This window comes from Hermetia illucens, chromosome 1, assembly GCF_905115235.1.
Source record: "Hermetia illucens chromosome 1, iHerIll2.2.curated.20191125, whole genome shotgun sequence".
Taxonomy (NCBI): domain Eukaryota; kingdom Metazoa; phylum Arthropoda; class Insecta; order Diptera; family Stratiomyidae; genus Hermetia; species Hermetia illucens.
Window position 1 is genome coordinate 213,247,445 of NC_051849.1, and position 12,721 is coordinate 213,260,165.

Sequence of the window (12,721 nt, forward strand, 5' to 3'; positions counted from 1 at the left end):
CCAGACATTTTGGAAGCTCTATTGATGATGTTAACGAAGTGGGAATTGAAACGAAGTTTATCGTCGAATGTTACACCCAGGTCTTTGAAGGAGGTCAGTAGTGAAAGGCGTTGTCCACTGAGAGAATAGGAAAAGGATGATGGGGAGGGTTTCGGGGAATAGCGCATCCAGTGGCATTTGTTGACATTCAGTGTTAGCTTGTTGACCGAACACCAACGGGCTAAATTATCAAGGTTGGATTGTAAGAGAGCACAGTCCGATAGAGACGAAACAGAGGCAAACAATTTAAGGTCGTCTGCATAAAGCAAATACGGGCAGGTGAGGATGAAGGCGAGCTCATTGATAAAAAGCAGGAAGAGTAGGGGGCCAGGTGTAGAGCCTTGGGGAACACCAGAGGAAGGAGAGAAGAAACGAGATGAGTGACCATGAAAAGAAACTTTGCAGGAACGGTATGAGAGATAGTAGGAAAGCCAGGAGATGACTGAGGGAGGGAAGTCTAGCGAAGAAAGTTTAGAGAGGAGAATGTTATGGTCAACGGTGTCAAAGGCTTTGGAGAAATCAGTATAAACAGCATGTACCTCCTGTCGTGAATTCAAGCGTTTAGCAACAAAGTTGGTAAAGACCAGAAGATTTGAAGCCGTTGATCTATGTTTCAGGAAACCATGCTGCTCTTTGACAATGAGGTGACCGAAGTGCGCGGTCAACCAGTCGTTGACGTATCTTTCTAGGATTTTGGAGCAAGAGGAGGCAAGGGAAATGGGGCGGTAGTTCACAGCAAGGGAAGGGTCTCCGCTCTTGAGGATAGGAATGATAAGGGAATCTTTCCAGAGACGGGGAAACTAGCATTCGTCAAGACTTTTGTTGTAGTTTATACACAGGGGGAGGGAAATGTGTTTTCTACAGTTAAGCAGGAAGAGATTAGGAAGCCCATCGGGGCCAGGTCCGACATTGGAGTCAAGGTTACCAATGAGGAACTCAACCAAGGAAGGCGTAAGGAGAGGAATGGCTAGTGATTCGGACGAGTCTGTGGTTATGAAAGGTGTAGAGGGTGAAGGGCTCGAGGGAGAAAACAATGAAGAGAAGTAGGTGCAGAGAAGGTCGCAGGATTGTTGTGGGAAGTTGGCAGTGGAGTCAGCGAAGCTGATAGAAGAAGGGACAGATTGAGTTGGATTACGAGAGTTGCGAGCGTGAGACCAAAAGGGTTTTAAGTTACCGCGGGCAAGGGCGGCTTCGACACTCAATAGGTACCTTTTACGCGCTTTTCTGACCATTGACTTCACAGTAGATCGTATAGCTTTAAAGTGAGCAAGGTCGGCGTCATTTTTAGAAGCCCGAAACTTCTTCCGCAGTGTATGTTTCAAGTAAATGTTAATATGAAGTTCCGTTGTGAACCAAGTTGGGTAAGAACGTAGGCAGGGAGGGGAAGAAGGGACATAACAGGAGAGGAGATCAGAGAGGATATTGTAGAAGGGGTTAAGAGCTTGATCACGCGATGAATTGCTTAATATATGTACCCAGTTGAAAGATGCTAAAGCTGAGTTCAGACCGTCAAAATTGGCTTTGCGGAAGTTGAACTTAGTGGGTTTACGCTTGGTTTTGGGTTTTGAACGAGGGAGCTCCGCTTCAAATTCAACCGCGGGATGGTGAGCGTTGGTTTTTACATACGGGGATGTGCCAGGAAATAAAGAGAGGTGGCGCTCGGGGAGGTTGGAAAGGAAGAGATCGAGAGTGCGGCCCAAGGAATTTTTGGTGGTATTGAAATTCAGGGCAGAGCAAGTATACACAAAGGAAGAAAGTGGGAGGGAAGAATGGGAGAGGTTGTTGGAAGGAATTGGAAGACTAGGATGATTAGGCCAGTTGAGCATGGGGAGGTTGAAATCTCCACAAAGGAAGAAAGGGAGGGAAGGGAATCTGACGGTAAGGAGTTCAGACAAACTGTCAAACAATTCTTCATACAGGTGAGAAGGCCTAGCACAGGGGACATAAACACAAGAAACAATGAAAGGGTGGAAGTTGGGCGGGGAGACACGAAGAGCAACTCAATCAAAAGGAAAGCCAGAGGAAGAGAAGACGAGTTCAGCGGGGAGTGAATCTTTTATAGCAATTAGGACTCCACCGCCAGTGGACTTACGAGAAGCATCCCAGTCCCTGTCACAACGGAAAGTGGAGTACCCTTCGGGGAGCTCGGAGTATAATATGGCATCATCTAGCCAGGTTTCGGAGATACAGATGGCATGGTGTTGCTGAGCCAGCGCGGATAAATTGAAGGCCCCCAGCTTGGTTCTTAAACCCCTGACATTCTAATAAAACAGACGGACAGTGAACATGGATCCAGTTATATAGCTCGGCGAGGCAGGCGGGTTGCCCTGAAATTTACCCGCGAATTGGGGCGCTTATACGGTTTTATGAGTACGCCTTCAGGCCAGAACGAAGGGTTGCCGAGGACATCAACTTTGTGTGGATAAGTAACCTTGAAAGATGCAATGACCCGGTCGGTGTTGTCGTCTTTTGTGAGTTTAATGCAGGACAGAGGAGAGAGTAAACCAACTTTGCTCCTTATATACTCCAGAACATCGTCCGTAGACGTTGTGAACGCTAGCCTGGAGATGAAGAGCTGTTTAGGTGGGGACACCACCTTTAACTTGGGGCCACTGGTATGGATGGATGAAGTGCCAGGATATGTGGCGGTAGCGGGAAGCGGAGCCTCGTTGGCGACAGGAACGATGTCAGAAAGTGGGGCGACTGTGTTCCGATTCAAAACTTGCTGAGTAGGCTGCGGATATTGTCCCGTCGTAGGCGCGATGGAGCGAGACAGGATCGGAGGCCCGGTGGACCTTAACTCGTCGCAGTTATCCAACTAAGCAAACCTAAAGGCCAGTATTATCCCTAACTCGTACGGTAAACCCTCCCTCTTCATTTTGTAGAACTCGTAAGCTTTATGGAATATCTAAAACTGGAAAAACTACTTCCAACTACCCCTAAATTAAGGTAGTCTGTACGCCCCTGAATTGCAATGAATCCGTAAATGACCGGAGCCCCATGCACCCTGCTCATGCAGATGCAGTCACTTAACGAAATTCCATCCCCTTTCGGCAGATGCCAAATGAACTTCTAGCCCAGGAAGCTTTCTGTGCCATAGTACACGCTTCTACATCCCTTAAGCTACCCCATCCAGCCAGATTGACAGTGTATTAGTGTTTCTCCGTAATATGTATTATTCGAATCGTGATTCGGTTCGGTCTCTGCTAAAATTGCAGTTTTAGCAATAAAATGAAACAACCCCAATATAAATATATAATGCAATTATCCGAGAAAAGTTCAACGAATTGTCGTGTGTGAAATTTTAACGGATTCAAAAAAGGACACGTGATTGGCAAACGGTTTTAGAATCCTCGTTCGATTGGGGCTCGCGTGAAGTGAGACGGGACCGCGTTACTTAACAAGCTCGCGAGTGTGCATGTATTCTCATTTGCTGGTAATCTTTACACGGTCTAACCACCACTACAGTAATCCATGCAGAGGTATAATTAAAAGAAAACTGAAATAGTGTTTTTTTTTTTTTGCTGTTATCCTGTTTTCTAACGGAATCTCAATTAACGGAAATAGTTTGCATCCGCATCCACGGCGGCTATCGGAGGACTCATCGCAATGGAAAATCATTTCCGCTGGTGTCAATGTGTGCGGCTTTTGTGTGGAAAATGTTGTTAACCTCAACAACCCAGTGAAAAAGGACACTTCGGTCAATTTTAAAGTGTCCCCAGTGAGTTATTTTGTGACCTGATTAGGAGAGTCTTCGAAGTCCGTTCGATCTTCTCACTAATGTCGGGCGGATCTTGTATGGTTTCAAACGTGGATTAAGGTTACCGGGCTAGGTCACTAGTAGGTACTGAGCGTAAGGGTTCCAGTCAGGGTAGGCCACATTCCGCGCTTCAGGCATCCGCCGGTTGCACCAAGTGGCATGCCTCAGTGAAGCCAGGTACTCCTGGGAAAACCTGAAGCAAGGTCTACCTCTCAGCAGTGAAAATAGTATCGTTATCTTCAAAAAAGTGTTACCCGATTTATAAACATAACCTAGATCAATATTGCACTTATATGTAAGAAGGATATGCGAGTGTGTGCACGTACGTGTGAACGTATATTAATTTGCCATTCAACAGGCGTTTTACTGCATTGCTGTTCGGCTTCTTCCGGTAGCTTTCGGTGGAACTTCTTCGCACTGTCTTCGGCTTGTATTCCTTGTTATCCTTACTGAGTTATGGGGTTCAAGATGGGGGATGGGCTGTTCTCACTTTATGCAAGTGTGGTCTGGATGCTTGTGCTAAGCTTATTTGCATAAAATATATATTTCAGTTATTTATGCGGGAACGTTTCACAGCTTCCGCAAATCTATTTATTCCTTGTTCCAGTTTCCGCGGGATAGTGTGGGGTTATAGCGTTAACTGTTAAGTGTGACAGTTTTATGTGCATTTTTATCCATTCTTATGTTTTTTAATGTAGTCGTTTATGCAAGTGATTTAACCAGCTTTAAGCGAACATGAAGTCACCACGGCTTGAAGGATGATGTCTTCATTCTGGTATTTGTCGCACTCCCAAGATAGAAGGGGTAGGAGGAATCGGTCCCTGAGTTTTAGTGAGTAACTTGACTATTTAAATGAGACACTACCAATTGCTCCTAGGCGACTTGAGGGAGTCCTTAACTAAAGTCAGTGGATCTATCTCGATGTCCTTAGGAGGTAGAACTGCCCTACAATCTGAGGACGCATTTTATTGAACTCTCGTCTATCCTCAAGTGTCAAAATGAACATTCAACTGAGAGTCACTTTTCCCATTGCCAATTTCATCTGAAGGCTAGCACCTGACCTAGTATTTTGTGCGTCGCATGTGTATGATGGAATCCCATGGATTGCGGTCATACCAATACTAGGCCTTATGTGGGTTAAGTGAAATTGATCGCACCCTTGATGATTCTGTTATTGTCTTGTAGTTTCTCATTGTTTTTTCTTTTTCTTCCGACTGTTCCCTTTCCACCCTGCCGGGGATTACACAATACGAAGGACAGCATTCTTTCGTGTACATATGCTTCGGGATGCATGTGAGTAGCAAATAGAGCGTGGGTTGTTTTTCAAGCTCTTCACGAACTTCCGAAAAGGTCATTTTGATGCAGTGCATTGAATTGTGGGAGTTTCACACTTTTTTTTCGGATGCAGCTTTAGAAGATATTTCATATCGTAAGGCATGGGAGACCCTCCGAAAAATTTTTATATCGGAATTAGTTAGGACTCTTGAAAGCTTGCAGCACTTCTGAAATTTAATAGGAAAAGTTCGCATTTGTATGAACATTTAAGAAGTAATTGGTATTACCCAATAAGGAATGAATGAATCGGTACATGTAAAGGGAATCCAAATCTACGTAGTACTCTTTTGGTTGCATTTTCAAGGATTTGTGTAAAACAAAACCTTATTAAAATCGGTTTACTGTCTGTCTGGTCGTCTGTCCGTCCCTTTTTTTATTTAAGGAGATGGAAATCTTCAAAAGACTCTGGCCTGGGCACGTCAGAGTGTGCGATTTTTATCCACTAAAATCACCCCCAACTCCTCCCTATCACCTTTAGATATTACATCACGGGGCAGAGTTAGCTTACTTTAGCTTGGTCTCCTTCCGTCTACCCGCGAGGTTCGTAAAAGCCCCTTTCTCACTTCTTCTTCTTTTGGCAGTTTATCCTGGTGTACTCCGATCATGAAATCGATGGCATCCCAGTTCTCCTGGCAAGCTACCATTCTCCGGACAACATTTTCTGGTGATAGCACTTCACCTAGAGTTTCCACTAGGTTACTCGTTTCTTCCACGTGCGCTGGGTCCTGTGGGACCCCGTCGCAGTTGTCCAATTTAAACCTGTACAGGTATTGATGGCACCGTCCATGGCCGGTGAGAAATTAGGTGAGATTATAATTGATCTCCCCATGCTTTCTCTCCCGCCACTTCCCGATGGAAAAGATCAACCTGTAAGTCCAACGACCCTTTTTTGACTGGTCCCATCGCTGTTGCCATCTGCTTATGGATCTCTCCCCCTCGGTTTTTTTCACCTACGATAAAGGAGAGATGAAACTGGTGTTATAGATGTTCATCATTTCGGTTGTCAGGATATCAACCGGCATCATTCCCGAGATGACGAACGCTGCATCATCTGAGACGTCCTGAAGGCAGAACACATCCTCAGGGCTGTTTTTCTGTGGACCGTTTATGGGCATTGCCTCAAACATGCAGCGCTTTTCCTCAAACTGGGACTGCATACAGCAAGATTGAACTCACTACCTTAGCTATGAGCAGCCTGCAACTACACCGCGGTCGTCCTACGTTCGGTATCATCCTAAGTCAGGTAGGGTATCAAATGAGAGGTCTCGGTTAGTACTTTCTGGAACCAGTCTTAGTTTTGGCATTGGTTGGAAAGGTGGGGAATGCGGGGTGGTCGGGATTGATTATTTTTTTTAACAGACCCATACTCAGAAACTACCCACCCGAAAAATTTAATAAAAAATTACGAGGCTGCCGAATCAGTCGTATGGTACTCCAGTGAAGTACAAGTGGAAATAACCGAAAATCGTCATTCCATATTCCTGGATAGAAACGCAAGTTTTGTCTGCTTTCTGCGGAACTATAGTTAGTTCACTTCCTAGTTTTTCTTGTATCCGAGAAAGGGTAGTCGTTATGGCTAATGCTGGCAATATTTCCGAAATGGTTCCAAGCGAACGCCGCTCGATATACTACCAAGAAGTAAATGGTGATCCGGCTTTGTTTGGTATACTAGGTTGTCACTTCTGCCTTTGCCATTGCCATTTTTTAATTACGTTGTCTTCCGTATCTCCATCCTCCAACTGTTCCTCCGTCAAAAAGTGTCCAGGAGGTCATGCTGTGCTAACAGTGTGAACATCTCTTCCACGTTTAACAAATGCGCACCGATGTTTTTGATAGCTTCATACTTTTGACAGCTGCCTCCCAATGTCTCCAAAGTGGCGAGACACTGGTGGAATAAATTTCCAGTTGATGTTGTTCACAGCCACTTTTCCCTCCGCTTCCTCAATCATCCTTTTTGGCGCTTCACATAACAGCTCGTCAGCCTAAATGAAATTATCCTTGCTGTCACTTATCAAGGTATGACACATGTCTCTCCTCGCGATAAACCGCCTGATTACTGCAATACGTGTTTTCGCTGTTAGATCGCTAGCAAACTTAAGATTTTCAGCCTTAATGGATAGACATACAAACAAAACTATGTATGCTTTGGTGGCTTAGGCTCCCTTACCGTTACTCCATTTAATCATGGTCGGCCTAGCAAAGTCAACGCCAGTTCAAGCAAAGGGTTTGCCGGGTAGCTCTCCCGTTAATTGTTGACTCAGCTTTGAGTTTAATCTGAATTCGTCCGAATTGTCGAATGTACTAGTTGGGAAGGACCGTGCATCAAGAAATGATGATAATGTTTGACAACTAGGTTTGCCATATGTCCTCTCGGTAGCAAGATCGGATGTTTCCTTTCAAAAATATCCAAAACTTTGCTGTATCTTTCCACCAACCTGCAGGATCTGGTCGGAATCGAGAACCGTGTTAACCTAATCGGTGAACTAGTTTTGGCCAGGGATTTGTCGGTTGCAGGTCACCTGCAAATAACTCTTACTGAATCAACCTAATGAGATTCTTTTCCGCTTGTTGGGGTTCATCTGACTTTAAAAATGAGTTTCGAGACTTCGTCCTCCATTTCCTACAATACGCAACTACTCTGATCAGTCTTGTTTATGAGGGAAACTGTTGTGACAGATCCTTCCTTTTTCTGTTTTCTGTTCCGGTCGTCAATCAAGTTGTTTTTTGCCGAAATTCAAACTTAGTGACCACTTCGTTGCAAGGAAGTTTTGATTTTGGCCTCTTGTGCTTCGCTCAGCCAATCTGGTTCATTCCCCCATAATGAATGGTTAACCAACAGTTTCGGGAGGATTTTGGATGGCTGCCTATGTATCACAGGACTCTGAAGACAGAACGATCAAGGAATCTTCTGCAGAGCTGGTAATTGTGACCGGAATGTTCGCCATTTCGCATCGAGTCCCTTTTCTACTGGTTCATCTCAATTCTTTCGTTGTAGCCAAAATTGCTGAATCAATATTTTGCCTACAACGACACATGGTTGCAATCCCATCGGATCGAATAAGTTGGCGGATCAGGACATCTTCTTCATAGGAATCCTCTTCCAGAATTCCACAAGCTTTAGGATGGTATAATTTGTCGTCGTGTGCCAGCTGATGGAAAGCGCTAGCAGTACTATACGTCACTGTGGTTAATTTGAAGCGTTTAAGGGGTCCCGATGGATGGCTTCTTCACAATATTCACTGGAAATGTTGATCCTGGGAGTATACTCTTATTTGGCGGTACGTCTTCTCAATACTATCACGTACCGATATGTTCTCCACTTCATCAGTATTCGCACGATACTGTTCCGGATACTAAGACCAATGAATAACGTGCCGTTGAGTTATTTGCCTGATGGTGTTAACTCAGATGCATTGGACGCAGCTGGAGTATCTATCTTATTTCGGTACTTCTACCATGTGACCGAGGTTTATGGGTCTCCCATGAATGCTGTGAACTGACATCTTTAGGATTCGTTGTTGGTCAGCCATTTTTCCCATTGTACACATCGGATATGCGCCTTCTGAATGGAATTGCTCAACGTTCTCCTAGGCTCAACATCTTGCTTGAATGGAAGTCAGACAATATATCTCCCAATGCTATCACGTCCGGTTGTTTGCTGATACCATTCAATGGCTGCTTTCTTGTCGGTCGTTGCAGGTTGCTCAGTCGGTACTTCATTGATTTCCCAAAAATGTTTAACCAGTTGATCAGTAGTGCCTTCTGTGCCTATTAATGAATGTATTTTCAGCTATGTGGTCTGTGAAGAAGTCTGACCAACCAAAATCCATCCGAATCTAATGTTCACTGCACAGGGAGATCCTCTTCTAAACCCTGGTAGCATGATGTCACTGTAAGCATCAGGTCCTAGTAAAATGTCGATTCGTCCAGGGTTCCGCACGTGGGATCATCAAAATTTTTGACAGATAGCGTCACTGGAGATTTAACTGGTGTCTCGACTACTGGGCATAAGTTAGTAATATTTGGTAATAGTAGAGCTGATATATTGATTGTGGAGTCCTCGCTCTTCGCTTTTATTGTCAACTCAACAATGCCTTTAGTTTGTAAACTAGCACTTGCTCCCACTCCGCATATCTGGACCGTTGCAATCTTAAAAACTGAGCAGCTCAGTTGTGATACTACTCAAAGGAGCTCCTTCACTACACTGGTTCCATTTAATGATTTAATAATTCCCTTTCTGCTGTCAAAGTAGTTTCCGTTGATCTGGTTCATTTCAGTTTTTAGTCCCATCATAATTGACTGTTTAGAGGAACGTTGTCCGCGCCTCCGATTCCTGGGGTTAAAAATTGTCTAACCCACTTCTCCATCTGCGGCTTTCGTTGTAAGTTCCTTCACTTTCACAGAGAGGAAGGCGGTGTCTAGCAATCATTTAGCATATAATCCCATCCTTCTTTAAAGTGCCAGTGCCTTCCGCTGTTGAACTCCCTTTTCAGAAAGAAATCCACCGTATTTTGCCCCAACGGCAATAGAGTCCTTAGTCGCCTAGAGGGATGTACTTTGTTGCCAAAAGGTTTATTGAACTTTGTCCAATCCTAGGAAAACGGATTACGTCTTTATATTGCAGACTGTTCGTCCGCAGATTGAATTCTAGATATCGGTCATCTGACAGTGACTGATCCAATGCCGCAGATTCTATTAAATCGAACCCATACCTCTTGAACCAGAGAAATGTAGGGAAAGTCCTGCAGCTTTGTCAGCCTTGATGCCAACAGATAGGAGGAGGCTTTGGCATGCCGCTGGTTAATTTGACATAAACGTAGTCTAATGTGTAATGGGAAACAGTTAGAGGCGTATGAAAAAAAAATCAGAAGCGTATGTCGCGGTCCGCGTGCGACGGGTTTTCCCCACACCGTACCTCCGGAGACTCGATCCCCTCGTGTTTGATTTTTTTGAGAAAAGCTGCACTCGGAGGACCGCAGTTCCCATGTCCCCATCCATGGAAAATCTCATCTCATCCCGCAGAACATTTGTCTGTTTTCCACTTAGCACCTTGACTGGCTTGCGGTGTCCCGTTTGCATAGATTCGATCACTGGAACTGGCATCAAGTCAGTTCCGTTCACGCCCCTTTCTTCCGCCTGCTTCTTGAACGTGTAGGAGAAGTTACTAGCAAGTAGGATTCACTCTATAGTCCCTTTGTCAGTTCGGACGCCCACACGGGGTTATCTTCCACGCACAGCTCCATTGTGGGAGAGTGCACCGAAGATGCTACTCTGTATTATGTGAGTCGAAGACCATCATTGTTCTTCGCTCTCAAAATCGAAATGACGTTCTACAGTTTCCTGACATAATTGAAATTCAATCTATCTTGGAAGAAGTGGAGCATTATATGGTGACTTTCCCTGAGCACATTCAGACTCTTTTGGTTCAGTTCGAATACCAAGTTGAAACCCTCCACATTTTTAGATTTGTCCTTCCCTGCAGTCATGAACTTTACCCTCCAGTGTCCGGAGGCCATGCCCGGGTTTTGCTCACCCAGCATATGGATGATATCCTCTGCCTTCATTCGAGGACCCGGGAGCCAACACCCGACATGTTCAGTCCTGCGCAGCTCAGTGTTCACAATAGTGAATTTGGGCCGACCGCCAGAACTCAACGCGGGAATTACCTGCTGGAGCCACTTTAAGGCAGCCTCATCGGTGCACTCCAAATGTAGCAGCCCATTGCGAAAACCTTGGTTGTTAAATCTTGGCTTCTCTCCAGGCCCCCGCAGTTTTTTCCACAATCATTCCCGGACGATGGTAAATTGTCCCTCCGACAATTCCCATGGCAGCGGTTAGGACTGATGCTGCTGCTTCCGCACAACGTCCTCCTTCCGCCTGCCTTCGTGTCCGTATTCCTATGAGAGGGACTTGCTTCATTGAGAGCTTTTGCGCTGATTTGATCACCTCCTGGCGCACCGGCCCTAATGCCCGCGATATGCGTGGATGTAAGCCCAGGTGAGGACCACAATGAAGCGTTGGCCACAACAAATGTGTTGGTCTTATGCTTCTTGCGCGCATTACGGTTGACAGAAGAGTCTGGTGCGTCCAGTGTGGTTCTCACCGGGGTTACGAGTTTATCAATACATCCGTGTTTGGACGTTAACGCACCTAGTGGTACAGCCACGTCCATGTCCTCCTTCCCAAGGTGATTCATCTTCCTTTGCAGTGCCTCTTTTGCCGTCGGTTTAGGGCCTTTCCAGGTTCTTGAGTCCATTTCTATATACCGGCGTTAAACCAGTAGCATCCACGTCACCAGCTTCCCTTTCTTCCACTCCTTCCGGTAAGGATGAAGGAGAAAGTCCTGACAGATAGGATTCAGCCTGTAGTCCCAGCCTTCCTTTTCCGTCCGGGTAAAATTCCAGCTTCTTTTAAGTTGAGAGTTTCCGTACTTTCTTTTCTGATTAGCTTCGCCGTAGGCACTAAATGCAAGCTTTCCACCGAGTTGGAAAGCATACCTTCTACAGATTTATCAATAGAGAAATATGAATGTGGTGATTGCTCATGGTCGCCGGTGGATTCAAAGTCTGTGAAATCTTACCACTTGGAAAGTTTAAATTCTTCGTTTCCATATTCAGGTTTTGGACACTGTTAGTGTAGTAGTGGACTACTGCAGGCTCCCCTCCATGACAAGGTGGTATTCAAGGGGGAGGCTTTGCAACCTAGTAGCATCCAGGTGGAGGTGTTGACATTATTTTGGACTCCAGGACCTCAGCACCATTACACTCCGATTCTGGAAGCGAGGATAAGCACTTTCTAAACGATGGTAGGTCGGAAATCCTCTTCAGGGTGAGTCGCGCACCCTTCCACACATCGTTGAAGGAGGAGCAGCACTGTCTGAGCCACTCGTTCGTGTTTTCGTTGGCAAAGTTTATTCGTAACATTTTACGGTATACATCTACCGACTCAAAGCGTATCATAATCCCTTGCAAGGATGCAGTCCTTACATTTAGAAGGAATTTCCTCCTAAGCACTACTCTGTATCGTAACCGGAAGGATTAGTGCCGTCATACAAGACCCATCCATCTGCTTCGATAGCCTTGGCTACAAATGAAGACTTAGCCGTTGACGGCCGAGCCTTCTTTGCAGCCATTTGAGCCAAAGATTTGCGATCATCGGAAGATCGGTGCCGCTTTGGTTTGCCCTTCGCCGCAAATGCACTAGACAATTTTTCCCTTCAACACTGACACCACCACGGGGTTGTGTTTTGCCCGAAGCCGGTTATCCCGGAGGGCGTTTTGCCCGGAAGCTTTTTGCCCGAAGGCGGTTTGTCCTGAAGCGGTTTGCTCGAATGCCTTTTCCCCGGAGTCATTGTTTTTTTGTCCGAAAGCTGTTTGCCCGCAGATAGATGCTTACGCGTAGGTCAGACTTTATCCTCAGCAGGTGGCGAAAATTGGAATTCGGGGTCAGTTATGCTGATAGAAAAGGATAGCTTCGACTCTTCCATTAAGGACTGGGTCATAATAGGGTTGGTTCCCAATTGAATAAGTGGTGAATATGAATCTAGTCTCAGGTTCTCCATCTAGGAGCTCAGGGTTACTCCTTCGC

General features: G+C 45.5%; 1 protein-coding gene across 2 annotated transcripts in view; it reads left to right on the plus strand.

Moving 5' to 3' along the window:
* Positions 1 to 3,225: 3,225 nt before the first annotated feature.
* Positions 3,226 to 12,721, plus strand: part of LOC119660736 (voltage-dependent L-type calcium channel subunit beta-2) — a 490,674-nt gene continuing 481,178 nt past the window's right edge. Inside the window, exons 1-2 of one of the 2 annotated variants that reach the window (XM_038069443.1) lie at positions 3,226 to 3,521; positions 3,607 to 3,760. The gene's annotated coding sequence lies outside the window, so the exon portion shown is untranslated. The remainder of the gene's footprint in view (positions 3,522 to 3,606; positions 3,761 to 12,721) is intronic. The other variant, XM_038069434.1, reaches the window with a different exon arrangement.